Here is a 12,345-nt window from a genome sequence, read left to right on the forward strand (position 1 = left end):
GTCATTTATAATTGCTTTACTATAAATTATCTATTCCTATCTTTTGCCTATTTTTCTACTCAGTTGTTGGTCTTTTAATCATTAATTTTTAGAAACCATATAGAATATTATCCCCTTGTTTGTCATATGTATAGCAAATATCCCCTCTCGCTTTCATGTATCTTTTGACTATGTGCATAGTGTTTTCTCCCATGAAGGTTTTTTTTATTTTTATGTAATAATATCTACTCATCTTCTATCTAATGCTTATGACTTTCTCTGTGCCAAGATTATCTCATATTTTCTTCTAGTTCTTTCATGGTTTTACCACTTAAATATTTGATTAATTTGGATTTTATTTAGGAATAAATAGTAAGATACAGGAAGTAAGATAGGGATTCCGCTCTTTTATTTTTTTCAGATGGTCACATAATTTATTTAAATTTTAGACTCTTTTAAGGGTCAGAACTATGCCTGATGCATCTCTGTGTCCCGCATAGCACTTCTCACTAATAATAACTATCACTTGATGAACACTTAGTAGGGCCTGGATGTTCATCCATGCATGTGCTGTGCGACTCCGAAGCCCTTACACTTCCCAGGGCACTACCTTCCTCCTCGCACAGTGCCTTTCCCATAGGGTCCCAGTCAATGTTACCTGAATGAATAAATTTGCATATACCTAATTTGGACCACCTCTTGATTAGGGCGAGCAAAGAGCATTTCGTGGAACCCAATCAGGCCAAGTAAATGCCTCTACACATCCAGCATGGGGATGAGCCATTGCATTGGACTACGCATAGCTCTGCCATTTACCTCTGACCTCCAAACACATAATTTAATTATTGTATTCTTCTGTTTTCCTCATCCGTGAAATGGGATAATTATACCTATCTCAGAGAAGTATTGTGAGTGTCAAATGAGACGTTGTCTGGCTTTGAAGGACATCGAGGTATTGTGCCTTAAGGGATTATGGCTCAGGTGTGGACAGTGCAGATGCCATTAATGAAAGGCACACCCCTGATTATACATCTCTTCCTGGTAGAACTGAAAGAAGAGGGGAAGGCTGCACAGAAGACAGAGTTTGTGGGAGAGGTGAGGGATATACGTCGCTATTTCTGTTCCCCAAGCGTCCATTCTCTAGGCATAGACTTAAATTCCCTCTGGATCCACACTAATGGACACATTAGTATCAGTTGACAAAAGTACCATATGCTCTGAAATGTTCCCCCATTAAGCTTCATGGGAAGTGGCAGGAATTCACAGCCCATTATAAGAAATCTTCCATGACTTTGGCCTCTAGTAAAGCACACTCCTAGATCTCCTAGGCCCTGGCAGGTCAGGCTATGCCCCCAGCTACATGATGATGCACAAGACATCACTTATTTTAAGACAGAGAGTCTGTAAAGTCAGGTTATATCCTTGCCTGTCAGGAGTAGGATCATAAAAGCATCTTTTATTTTTGAAAAAATAATGTATGTTTTCATAATGGATTATTTTGGTGAATGCTCTTGTTGTTTGGTTTCAAGGTAATCAGCATGTGTAACAGCCATCCATCAGGGTCCAGACTAAGAAAATATGTCATATCTCCAGTGTCATTAATAAGTATGTGGTTTTTCATAATTCACCACCTTAAATTTACAGTACCTTCAGCATTCCTTTGCAAAAAGTGTCATCTCTTTTCGTGTCAGTAAATCTGCATAAAAAAGGGAAAAAAAGAATTAAGACCCAAGCTCCACAAATGGGGAAAGAAAAGGCAAACTTAACCAGTCAAGATCTGGGAGTTCCAAAGTGCATAATAACAGCTGTCTTTTACAGAAAGTCTAAAATACCCCTGATCATGCACTAGGTACTTTGTCTTTATGATTCAATCGAATCCTTACAACACCCTTCAAGGTCAGTATTATCTTTTTGTTATGATGAGAAAACGGAAAGGTTACATTAGTTGTCCAAGGTCACAAAGCTAGCAAGGGCTAGAGCTGGGATTCAAGCCACGTCTGACTCCACGGCCCAGCTCCTTCCCAGAACGTCCCTCTGATTCAAAGACAAGACTGAACACAACGTCGCAGTTCACAGTACATAGTAACAAAACATGAATAAAGCCTTGTTTTTTAAAGAAAATCTAGGTCATCCATCTCTCTCCCTAGCCTGCACTGAAGATGGGAGAGAATGCTTCCAAGACTCCTGTCCCTGGGGACGCTCCATGTACTATTTCCAGAATTTAGCATCGCAAAGGAGTGTTTTAACTGAAGAGGGTCCAGGCTAACTCCGTCCCTACAATCCCCCAGCCCCTCCAGTGAGGTTGGCTCTGCCTTGACCTGTCTTCTACATTGGGCTTCTGTTTAATAGGACGTGAATGGAATAAAAGTTTCCACTGGTCTCTCCTCTGCCAAAGTTAGAAAAACACTGATATAGACCAATTCTCTGTTTTATAGATGAAGACACTCAGACCCAGGGCTGGCTTGATCAAACACACACAGAAAGCTGGGACAGATCCTTTTCTCTTTAAGGTTTTAATTGCTGTGTCACCTACAGGGAAACTATTGGGGTGACAAAGGCAACTACCATGGGAAATAGGTTCTAAAAGTCTTTCCAGCCTGTTGTTCTAATACTGGATGGTGGCTGACCCAGATTTAAATTCTGGCTCCATCACCTACTAGCTGGATTATTTTGAGAAAGTTACTTAAACTTGCTGAGTCTTTTAATCTATAAAATGGCCACCTTATTACCTGCTTGTTGGAGTTCTACTATGATAATTAATACTATGTATTAAAAACCCAGCATATAATAGGTATTGCTTCCTATACTCAGAACCTTTCCCTGGGCTGCTCTCTCTGTCTGGGAGCTCTGTCTTCCCTCTCCTATTCAGGTAGCTAACTTGTACTCATTCTTTCGCTTCTTTCATTAGGCAATGTGGGTTTGAATCTAAGCTCTGGCACTTACTAATTAAGTGATCTTGAAAAATTTAACCTTAGTTTCATTACCTACAAAATAGGGATACTAATGATACATACCTCATAGAATTGTTAAAATGAGAACATAAACTGCTTAGAACAGTGCCTAGCAAATATCAGGGTGCAATAAATTTTAACAAGGACAGTTTGTGGGGTCCACAAAATAATTAAGGAGGTTCTCTTTCCTTCATAAGTAAGCAATTCACATTGCCTGGAAGCTCATAACACTTTCTCTTTATTCTTGGAATATAGAAATTTCACCAGAATATGTTTTTAGAAATCCATTCTGCCAATCTCAGTTTTTTAATTGGTGTATTTAGACTACTTACATTTAATGTAATTATTGAAATGTTAGGACTTAAGCCTGACATTTTATTATTTATTTTCTCTTTGTTTCCTACTTTCCATTCCTCTCTTTCTTTTTTCCTGCCTTTATCCTGTGAATTACTTGAGTATTTTTTTAGAATTCCAATTTGAATGGCCTATAGTGTTTTTGAGTGTATCACTTTGTATAGTTTTTTAGTTGTTGGTCAAGTGTTAAACTATACATAAATTATTATAGCCTACTGATGCTGACATTTTACCACTTCAAGTAAAATGTGCATTTAGGTTCCCTTTACCCTTTCTCTTTTTTAATATAATTGTCTTGTATATCACCTCTATATACATTGAGAACATCTAACAATATTATGATTTTTACTTCCACTACCAAACATACAATTAAAAACTCAAGAGGAAAATGATAATATATTAACTAATATTTTTACCCTTTCGGTTATTCTTTCTTCATTGCTGATATTCCAAGTTTTCCAAGGTTTATCTAAAGAAAGCAGTGATGGAGAGAAGGTAGCATCTGCCCCTCAGGCTGTGGGGACAAGAGCAGTACTATGAAACTGCAGTCACCCTGCAGATTCAGAGCAGAATCAAGCCTGTGGGAATTAGAGCAGACATAGTGGCAAAACCAAGACAGGGCCACTATCGTGCGGGGTGTCAGGCGGGGTCTCTGGTCCCGCTCCCCACACAAGAACGCAGGGTATGGCTAGGCCAAAAAGGAACACCCACGGAGCCATAGGTAGGGGAGTCACACCACTATACTCTCGCTGGCGGCTGGGTTGGAGACACAGGAAACAGGAGCCACACAATTCTCAACCCTCACTGCGCTGCTTGCAGATTCAGCCACCATCTTCTTGCTCGCCCCCATTTTTTTACTAGCGTAGCCACAGCAGTTATATTAGTGCCCAATGGCTCACTGGTTACAGCTGACGGCCAACTAGCCACAGCTGATGGCCATTTGATCACAGTCGACGGCCATTTACTACCTGAGCCAGCACCTTTCTATGTGAGGCCGAGAGCCTGGAAACTGCTTTTTGGGGCTCTGTCCCCACAGCCACGCAAGACACTGGCCACAACCTCAAGGGCATGTCTTTGGAGTTGATCTCCCCAAAGCTGAACCAACAGCGGAAAAGAGAATTTTAAAAAGAGATAAAAGGAAAGAGTAAAAGATGCTAAAGCTACTCCTATATTTTCAAAACTGCCCCTCAGAACACTAAAAGATTTATCACCTGAGGAATGAGATAATAAAAAAAAAATACTGTGATGGGAGACATAAAGAGCTCAAATATTTTATAAAAATTGTGATAACCATTCCCAAATCTATGTGAATATCCCATCCTTTCCCTGTGTTTCCAACCAAGTCATTAAGTCCATTGTGTTAGCAATATTGGAATACCAGTTTTATCAAGGAGCGGAGAATGTGTTTAGGAGCAGGAAAAAAAGCTTAAGCAGACAAGGCTTATATGAGAGCTAAAGAAGCAATCCAGAAAGGAGACATGTTTTCCAAACTTCCACCCTTCCCCAACACTTCCCCCAAAACTAAAATTAGGTCATTGGGAGAATGACTGTAATAAGGGATCAAACAAGACTTGGAGAGTACTGAGAGACCGAGGTGTCTTCACTAATATTCAGATAATGGACTTTCTAGCCCAACTCCCTATTCTTAGTATTGTATAGTGAGTGAACTGGACAAATGAGCAGTGACATTCTGCTTGTGTATCCTAGAAACTTGGGAGTAAGAACATGCTGTTTTTGTATCATCATTTCTCTCTGTAAAGCAACACTTTACTTGTCCTCAAAAGGTCATATAATCCTCATGATAAGCACACAGTTTCTTTTGCAGACAACAGCAGAACCTCTCTTTCTGACTACATAATACGTTAGCTTCCTTAATGTCCAAGAATCATTCTGTTTAGAGCTCAAGAAACCTTGGTTGTCATGAGGTCTCATTCTTCCTTTTACAGAAGAGTATACTATAGCCCAGAGAGGGGACGTGACTTTCCCATAGCCACGCAGAAAGGTAGGGACAGACCTAGGTCCTGCAACTCTAGGGCACTGCTTTTCCATAAGCAGCTGGCATGCATCTCAGACAGGGTTATTCCTAAAAGTCTTCCTAGAATACTCCAGTGGTCCATGAGTCGTGGCTCACCAAAGTCTCAATGAAACTGCCTTTATTGTAGTTCAGTATTAAGTAGATCATAAATATTAAAAACATGTAATCAGCTTACGTGGTATGATAATACTCTCTTAACCAAACTACTCCATACTCCCCATCCAGTCTGGATTTATATTTAAATCACTACACTTCAAAAGGCATAAGCCCATGGTAGGTACTCACTCAACAATGTTGAATGAAGGACCAATGTTGAATGGGGGACCATTAAGGAATCGTGTCATTTTATTTCTGAAAGAGAGACCTTGAAGGTCATTCTGTCCCATTCCTCCTTTCTTCTGTGGCCTGAAGAGTGAGGGGACTTGGACAAGTGGCAGAACAGTATTAGAACCACACCCCCTAACCCCCACCCCCCGTTTCTCAGACCAGTATTCTTTTTTTCACCTGCACTGCTTCTCATTAATTTGATGTGAAGGCATTAAAATTGCCAATTTACTTGTGTTCTGGTATACACAATAAATGTTTCTAACATCTAATTTAAAAACACTACATACAAAATGACAGGGTCAGGGTTTGGGGTTTTTTTTTAGCCTATGGAATTTGATCATTCTGAAGAAGAGCAGAAACGTGTCCTAAAATCACTGTAGACAGTAAAACTGAAATTTGAAGCAGTAAACTATTCTATTTTGGGAACAATAGATATGAGGATCAGGAAGAGTTTGGCATTCTAAGAAGGAAATTGTAAAGAAAAACTAACTATTAAGTCAGCTCTCAGAAGTATTTGAATGCAAAGGAGATTAATACAGATAAGGAGAAGGTATGGGCACTTAGCAGATGACAAATGGCACACTCATGCCACAGAGAAAGCAAACTTTTAGCTGAAATGGTACTTATGGGAAATAAATTCAAACCTCAGATGTTTTAGTCAGGAAGTCTCATTAGGATGTAACACAGCTTCTCATTATGGATTATTACACAGTGTCACTAAAAAAGGAGACACATCTGAGAGGAACAAGGCATGACCAGATAGCAGTATGAGAAATTTTTGGCTTGCTGTATCTTGCTCTCTATTAATATTGGATCATTTGATGCTTTCCACTCACCAAAAAATGACTTCAGAGTGACAAAAACAGCGATTAAAAGTGATCTACATTGAAATGACAGCTGCTAGGGTAAAATTCTTTTGAGCATCTTATATATATTTTATTCATTGATTTATTCATTCATTCAACAAATATCTATAGAGTTCTAGGAAGACAAAAATAAATCAGATATGGCCTTTCTCAAGGAGATCTCAAGAAGACAAACATGTAAATAAATCATTATGATGTGATGTGCTTGGTGCTTTATTTGAAGAATAAACCGAGTAGAGCACAGGCACAAAGGAGGGACCGGGACGACCTCATAGAGGTGAAGACATTTTTGACCAGGATTTAAATGAGGAACAAGCGCTGTGGTAAAGGTGAGGAAATGAGGAAGGCTCTCAGAGCGAGGTAAAAGCTTATGCAAACTATTTGGCAGTATGGGATTTAGAATCCCATATGAATCCCAGTGCAGTTCCTTTAACACTGTGGAATCTTAGGTAAATGACTACTTTTTGGAGCCTCCTTCTTTGTAAAAGGAGCTTACGGATCCTCACTGCATATACTGATTATAAGTAGGACTCGCTGTGCTGGCTAGCAGGTAAAGAACACTGCTAGTAGGTAATGAGTACTAGAGTTATTCTAGTAACTCTTTTTAGAACATCCCTAGGTTGCAGATATTCTTATTATATACCCTTTGCAGAGGAAGAAACCTGGAATTGAGAGGTTATGGAACTTTCCCAAGATTACACAAGTTAACAAGTGGCTGCACTGGGATTTGAACCCAGGCAGGTTGGCTCAAGAGTGTATTTTTTAGTGCTATGCTCTACACATTTCATTACATGAAATATTGTGTGTAGAGCACTTAACACAGCGCCTGACACACAGTAGTAAGTTAATAGATTATAGCTATTTTCACTATTGTAAAATATGACGGTGCCCTAGGAACATAAGGTATTCGGTATGCAGGTATGGGATGAGGTAGAGATGGAGCTGCAGCAGTAATAGAGTAACAGGTTGGATCCCTCAGGGCTTCATACCATGCTAAGGACTTAGGACTTTATCACAAGGTCAGGAAAGAACAATGGAGTTACCTTCAGCAGAAAGTGACTTGTCAGATTTGTGTTTTAAAAAGATTGCTGGCAGCATGTGGCAGATGAATTGCAAATAGGCAAGATTGGAGGCGTTTATTACAGCTGCACCAAGAAATGGTGAAGCTCCAACTAAGGCAAGGACAGCAGGATGACGAGGAGGGGACGTGTATATGAGATGTTGCAGAGACAGAGTTGACAGGTCTTAATGACCAGTAGAGTATGACGGAAGAGTCTAGAATGTCCCGTTGGTTTCTGGTTTAAGTGCCACTACCAGTTAAGATACGGAAGCAATGCGGAGGGGTAAGATAAAAGAAAGATATCAGTTTGGTTTTGGCTCTCTTGAGACTAGGGCACTGAGGGGCATTCAGGAGATGTCCAGCAGGCAGTTACGTCTCTGGGTTTAGAGAACAGAAGTCTGGGCTGAAGCCATGCAGCCGATAGAATCACTAAGTGAGGATAGGATGAAGAGAGAAAAGAGACCAAGAGGGGGACATGAGGAACCTCGGCATTTAAATAGCCAGCCAGACAAGAACGGCTGAAGGAGAAGAGCAATCAAAATGAGAAAGTGGCCAGAGTGGGCACCCAGAAGCCAAAGATGAAATTATTTACACAAAAATACTTAAACCACCTGAAGGGGCAGATGCTTCTGGCAGGGGCAGCTAGGAAATTGAAAGGAACAGACAAAATTCCATGAGCTAAATTTGTACTCACTGGACAAGAGAGTTGAGTTTTTAATTTTAATTTTAATTTTCCTTTCTGACAAGTGCCCTCTTCGGTCTTTCATCTGCATTAGGGAGAGTAATTTGGTTAATAATCTTTATGTACAACACAACTTTTAAAATTAGACTTTAGAGATAATTGTAGATTTGCAAAGTTGTAAGAAATAGTGTGGAGAGGCACAACACTTAATTTTTTAGAAGCTTACTTTATTTCCATCATAGCTTCAGCATTTTCCATTTTGTCCACTTCTCTTAATGATGTTTATCCTGGAGCAGAGCTTTGTACACTATATATATCTAGAGTGGAGACAGGTGAGGGAAGCAGACTGAAAGGAATGATGGACTAACTCACCCCAGTGGTGTGGGTGGCAGAGGGGCTGGGGCATTGAGAGAAAAAGAGCTTTTGGGGACAGATACCTAGGAGGCCTTTCAAAGACGGAGCCTCTCAGGAGAGTTTTTGGATAGAGGCGTGGATTTGGGAATGAAGGCTATAGGGACAGTAGGTGCTGGAGCACCTTCCTTCATCGAGGTCAGGTGGGGTGCAATCAATGTTGCTTTTTTTTTTTTTAAATCAAGAACAGGCTTATGCTTGTGCTCCATTTCATCACCAGAATGATCCAACATGCATGCCCCTTCCCTACTCAAAACCCCTTCCATGGCCCCTGCTGACTCTCATGCTTCAGCTCTCAGCTCCTGCCCCTTCCTCATTGGGATCCCTGTATTTTACTCCTGTGGCCTCTACCTGGAAAGTCTCTCTCCACTCTCCTCCCGTTCACTGGCCAACCCTGTTAGGCTTTCAGGTTTCTGTTTACAGAGCATCCTCTCCAGGAAGCATCTTTCCTCATTCAGCCAATGCGGGCACCCGTGGCACCCTGGGCTCACACTACCTTTACAGGAACTGCGCTGTATTAACAGTCCACTAAACAGTACATTCCATCCGGGCAGGGGTTGTGCTTTATTCCACACTGTGTCTTTAGTGTTTAACACAGGGCAGGGACCTACTGTGTTTCCCCGAAAATAACACCTAACTGGAAAACATGTCCTAGCATGATTTTTTTCAGGATGACATCCCCTGAACATAAGCCTTAATGCGTCTTTTGGAGCAAAAATTAATATAAGACCCGGTCTTATTTTCGGGGAAACACGGTAAGTACTGAGTAGATATTTCAGCCATAAAAAGAGTTCTTGGACAGAGGCATGCATGGATCTAGAGAGGTGGTCCGAAGGAAACCAGAGAAGTGGGTGAGATAGTCCAGGGAGTCAGAAGAGGGCTGAGTGCACGGTCCTAGGACACTCCAGCATTGTAGGGTTTGGGTCTGAGGAGCACTCAAAGAGACCCCAAAAAAAGAGTGGTTAGAGAGGCCAGAGGAAAGCCGAAAGAGCCCAAGGTCCCAGCACCGAAGGAGTTTGCAAAGGCAGGGGAGGTGGTCTGTAGTGCCAAATTTGGGCCCACCTCTTTCATCTCCCCTCAGCCCAGGCGCCTGGGGTAGAGGTGGGGGGGCAAGTCGGGCTCATCTGCGTCCCCCGGAGTCCCGCGGAGCTGGGTGCTCCTGGAAAGGCCTTGGAAGTAGGACAGCCAGGGGAAGGGAGGCGTGAGAAGGGGTTCCTTTTTGGGGACTATTCTGGGTTCCAGTTCTGGCCCTACCGCCGCGGGTCTGGGTGACCTTGGGGAGCCTCCTTCCTCTCCTGGCCTCAGTCTCCCTGTGGGTACTCGGCGGACGCTGCGTACTCAGGCGGGAAGGCCGGCAGAGGCAGGGCCCGGGTGGGAGCAGGACCGCCCACTGCGGCGGGCCGGGACCTCCCGGGCCCGCGGAGGCGGCGCGCGGGGCTCCTCCCCCGGGGCGGGGGTCGCGGCGCCGGCAGCTGGCGGCTCCGCAGTTGCAGCCTCAGCACCTGCCGCGGCCAGACGGCGCGGGCGCGGCCCGGCCCTGCGCCCCCCCCTCCGGCTGCAGCCGCGGCGTGGGAGGCGGAGCCCCAGCCGAGCCCAAGCCGAGCCGCTGCCGGAGCCTTGCCCGCGTACGAGCCCGCCGCCCGGTGGGGCAGCCCCTCACCAAGAGCGCCAGGTCCGCGTCCGCGCGGGCGGTGCCTCCTATGCAGGTAAGGGCGAGGTCCCCGCGCCGCAAAGTTTTGGGGGGACTCCCTGTCCCCACGCCCCGGGCCTGCGCGAGCTGCATACTGCCTGCCGCTTGGCTTCCTCCGGGCCGCCCTCCGCCGTGCGCTCAGCTTGCACCACCAACCCCGGGGGATCCGCGACCGCCTCCAGTCCTCGTGTCCCCACTTCTGGCGGGGCGGTGGTGGCGTCCGCGGGCTCGCTCAGGGTCTGCAACAGTTAAATCTTTACACAGTATCAATGTGTTGCTTAAGTTTTCGAGATCTGCATGGTGTAGTGCAAAGAGCGGCAAACCGGGAGGCAGGAGATGGGGGTTCAGGTGCGACCTCGGCCAGCGCCAACTTTCTGAGTGACCTCTGACCAGCTTGCCCTGCGGGTCTCAACGGCCACACCGGGACCTGGAGGAATTCACCAGGAACGATCCCCTGAAACGCCACGCCTGTATTGCCATTTTGTGAGTTGAGGGGCACTTCTGAGTGTCCTCAGCTCCAGGGTTCCTTGGGGGTGGCGAGGAATGTTGGGACCCACAGAAGTCAGTCTCGGGGGGTCATGTCGCTAACCAGCTGCAGCTTTTGACTGAACTTTGGCAGGGGTATTGAGTCAGCCTATGGGGATAGAGGATTCTCCCCTGGCTCCTGGTGGCTCCCCTGCCAGCCACTGATTGTGTGACCTTGGGCAAGTCCCCTCACTGATTTGCAGCCTATAAAATGGAAGGTGTGTGCACTAGGTGATGGGTGGGGTCCTTCCACTGTAAACTCTGGAGAAGTGGAATCTCCAGGTCAATATAGTTAGAGGCAGTTTTGGGTAGAGGCAATATTTCACGAAGAACCCACCCAGCACTTACAAACGGGAGTTTAGAAAATAAAGGAAGCATTTGCAGTTTGCTTTGAGAATCCTGAAATAGGCATGGCAAAGATTGGTGAATGCTCGCCTTCCCTCCTTCAGCGCTTTGGACCATCATAAAATATTCAACTGGCGTAATGATTTGTTTCCAACGTGGCTTATATATCAGGAAGCCTTTCTGTTTGTGAGTCAGTTATTTTTGTAAAAACCTCAAAATAGTTGTTTGGGGAAAAATAAATGCCCAGTTCTAGGGGTCCTGACATAGAGGCCAGCATCTTTTTGTTTCTAGTCTAACCCAATGGTTGAGCTGTCTTCCAATCAAGACGATATAAAATCACTCAAGAGCAGGCATCCTTTGGTGAGTGTTCAACATAGGTGTGATTGGAGAGGCCTACCGTTTGCCAAGTGCATATTTTCCAGGAGAGGTGAATTCTGGTGCCGCTATAGCAGAATAAGCATGAGGTAATTAACGGTGACGTCCTAGAAGGTGAACTTTGTTCTTTCGCCCAATCTCTTGTCCCCCTCATGCTGCAATTATGGTTTCCCCAGGGTATGGGTGAAATCCATTACTATGAAAGGATTCTTATGGAAGTGATTTTATTATTTTATTTCCTTCCTTGACTTCCTGGTTTTAAGTTTCAAGCTTTATGACATCAGAGGACTAGTGAGAATGTGCTTCGTGACTGGAGCAGGAAAACAGCAGAACTGCAGTACCCAAGTGTGCCCTTCCTGCCCCGGGGCTCTGTAATTGAAAGGTAATTTATCCAGAGCCTTTGGTCTCTCAGGTGCCTTCTTTCCCTTCTTCCTTCTTCAGTGGTTCAGCACAAGCACTTTCTCACCACCCATTCCGGAGGAAACAAACACGGAAAATACTGATAGGCTCTACCCTCACGTTGCTCAGGTTCTAGTGAGAGATAAAGAGGATCAGACCGCGGGCCATCCTGGGAGTTACCACCTGAGACCTCTGGGAACATCAAGGAGGGCAAATTCTAACTGGGGAGGTTGAGGAAGCCTGCAGCATGGAAGGCTGAAGGAAGAAGAGGATTTCAACAGGTGGTGAAAAGTGGAAAGGCCATTTTAGGTGAAGGAACTGATCTGAGGAAAGGTACAGAGGCAGG

At 44.2% G+C, this 12,345-nt stretch overlaps 1 protein-coding gene across 4 annotated transcripts in view; it reads left to right on the top strand.

Moving 5' to 3' along the window:
* The window catches only part of FRMPD1 (FERM and PDZ domain containing 1), a 117,363-nt gene that overhangs the window by 32,656 nt on the left and 72,362 nt on the right, over positions 1–12,345 (top strand). Inside the window, exon 1 of one of the 4 annotated variants that reach the window (XM_033123862.1) lies at positions 10,221–10,371. The exons of 1 other annotated variant lie outside the window; for it this stretch is intronic. The gene's annotated coding sequence lies outside the window, so the exon portion shown is untranslated. Of the gene's footprint in view, positions 1–10,220; positions 10,372–10,733; positions 10,839–11,963; positions 11,983–12,345 lie in introns of those variants that run through there. 2 more of the 4 variants (XM_033123864.1, XM_033123865.1) reach the window with 2 other exon arrangements.

This window comes from Rhinolophus ferrumequinum, chromosome 12, assembly GCF_004115265.2.
Source record: "Rhinolophus ferrumequinum isolate MPI-CBG mRhiFer1 chromosome 12, mRhiFer1_v1.p, whole genome shotgun sequence".
Lineage (NCBI taxonomy): Eukaryota > Metazoa > Chordata > Mammalia > Chiroptera > Rhinolophidae > Rhinolophus > Rhinolophus ferrumequinum.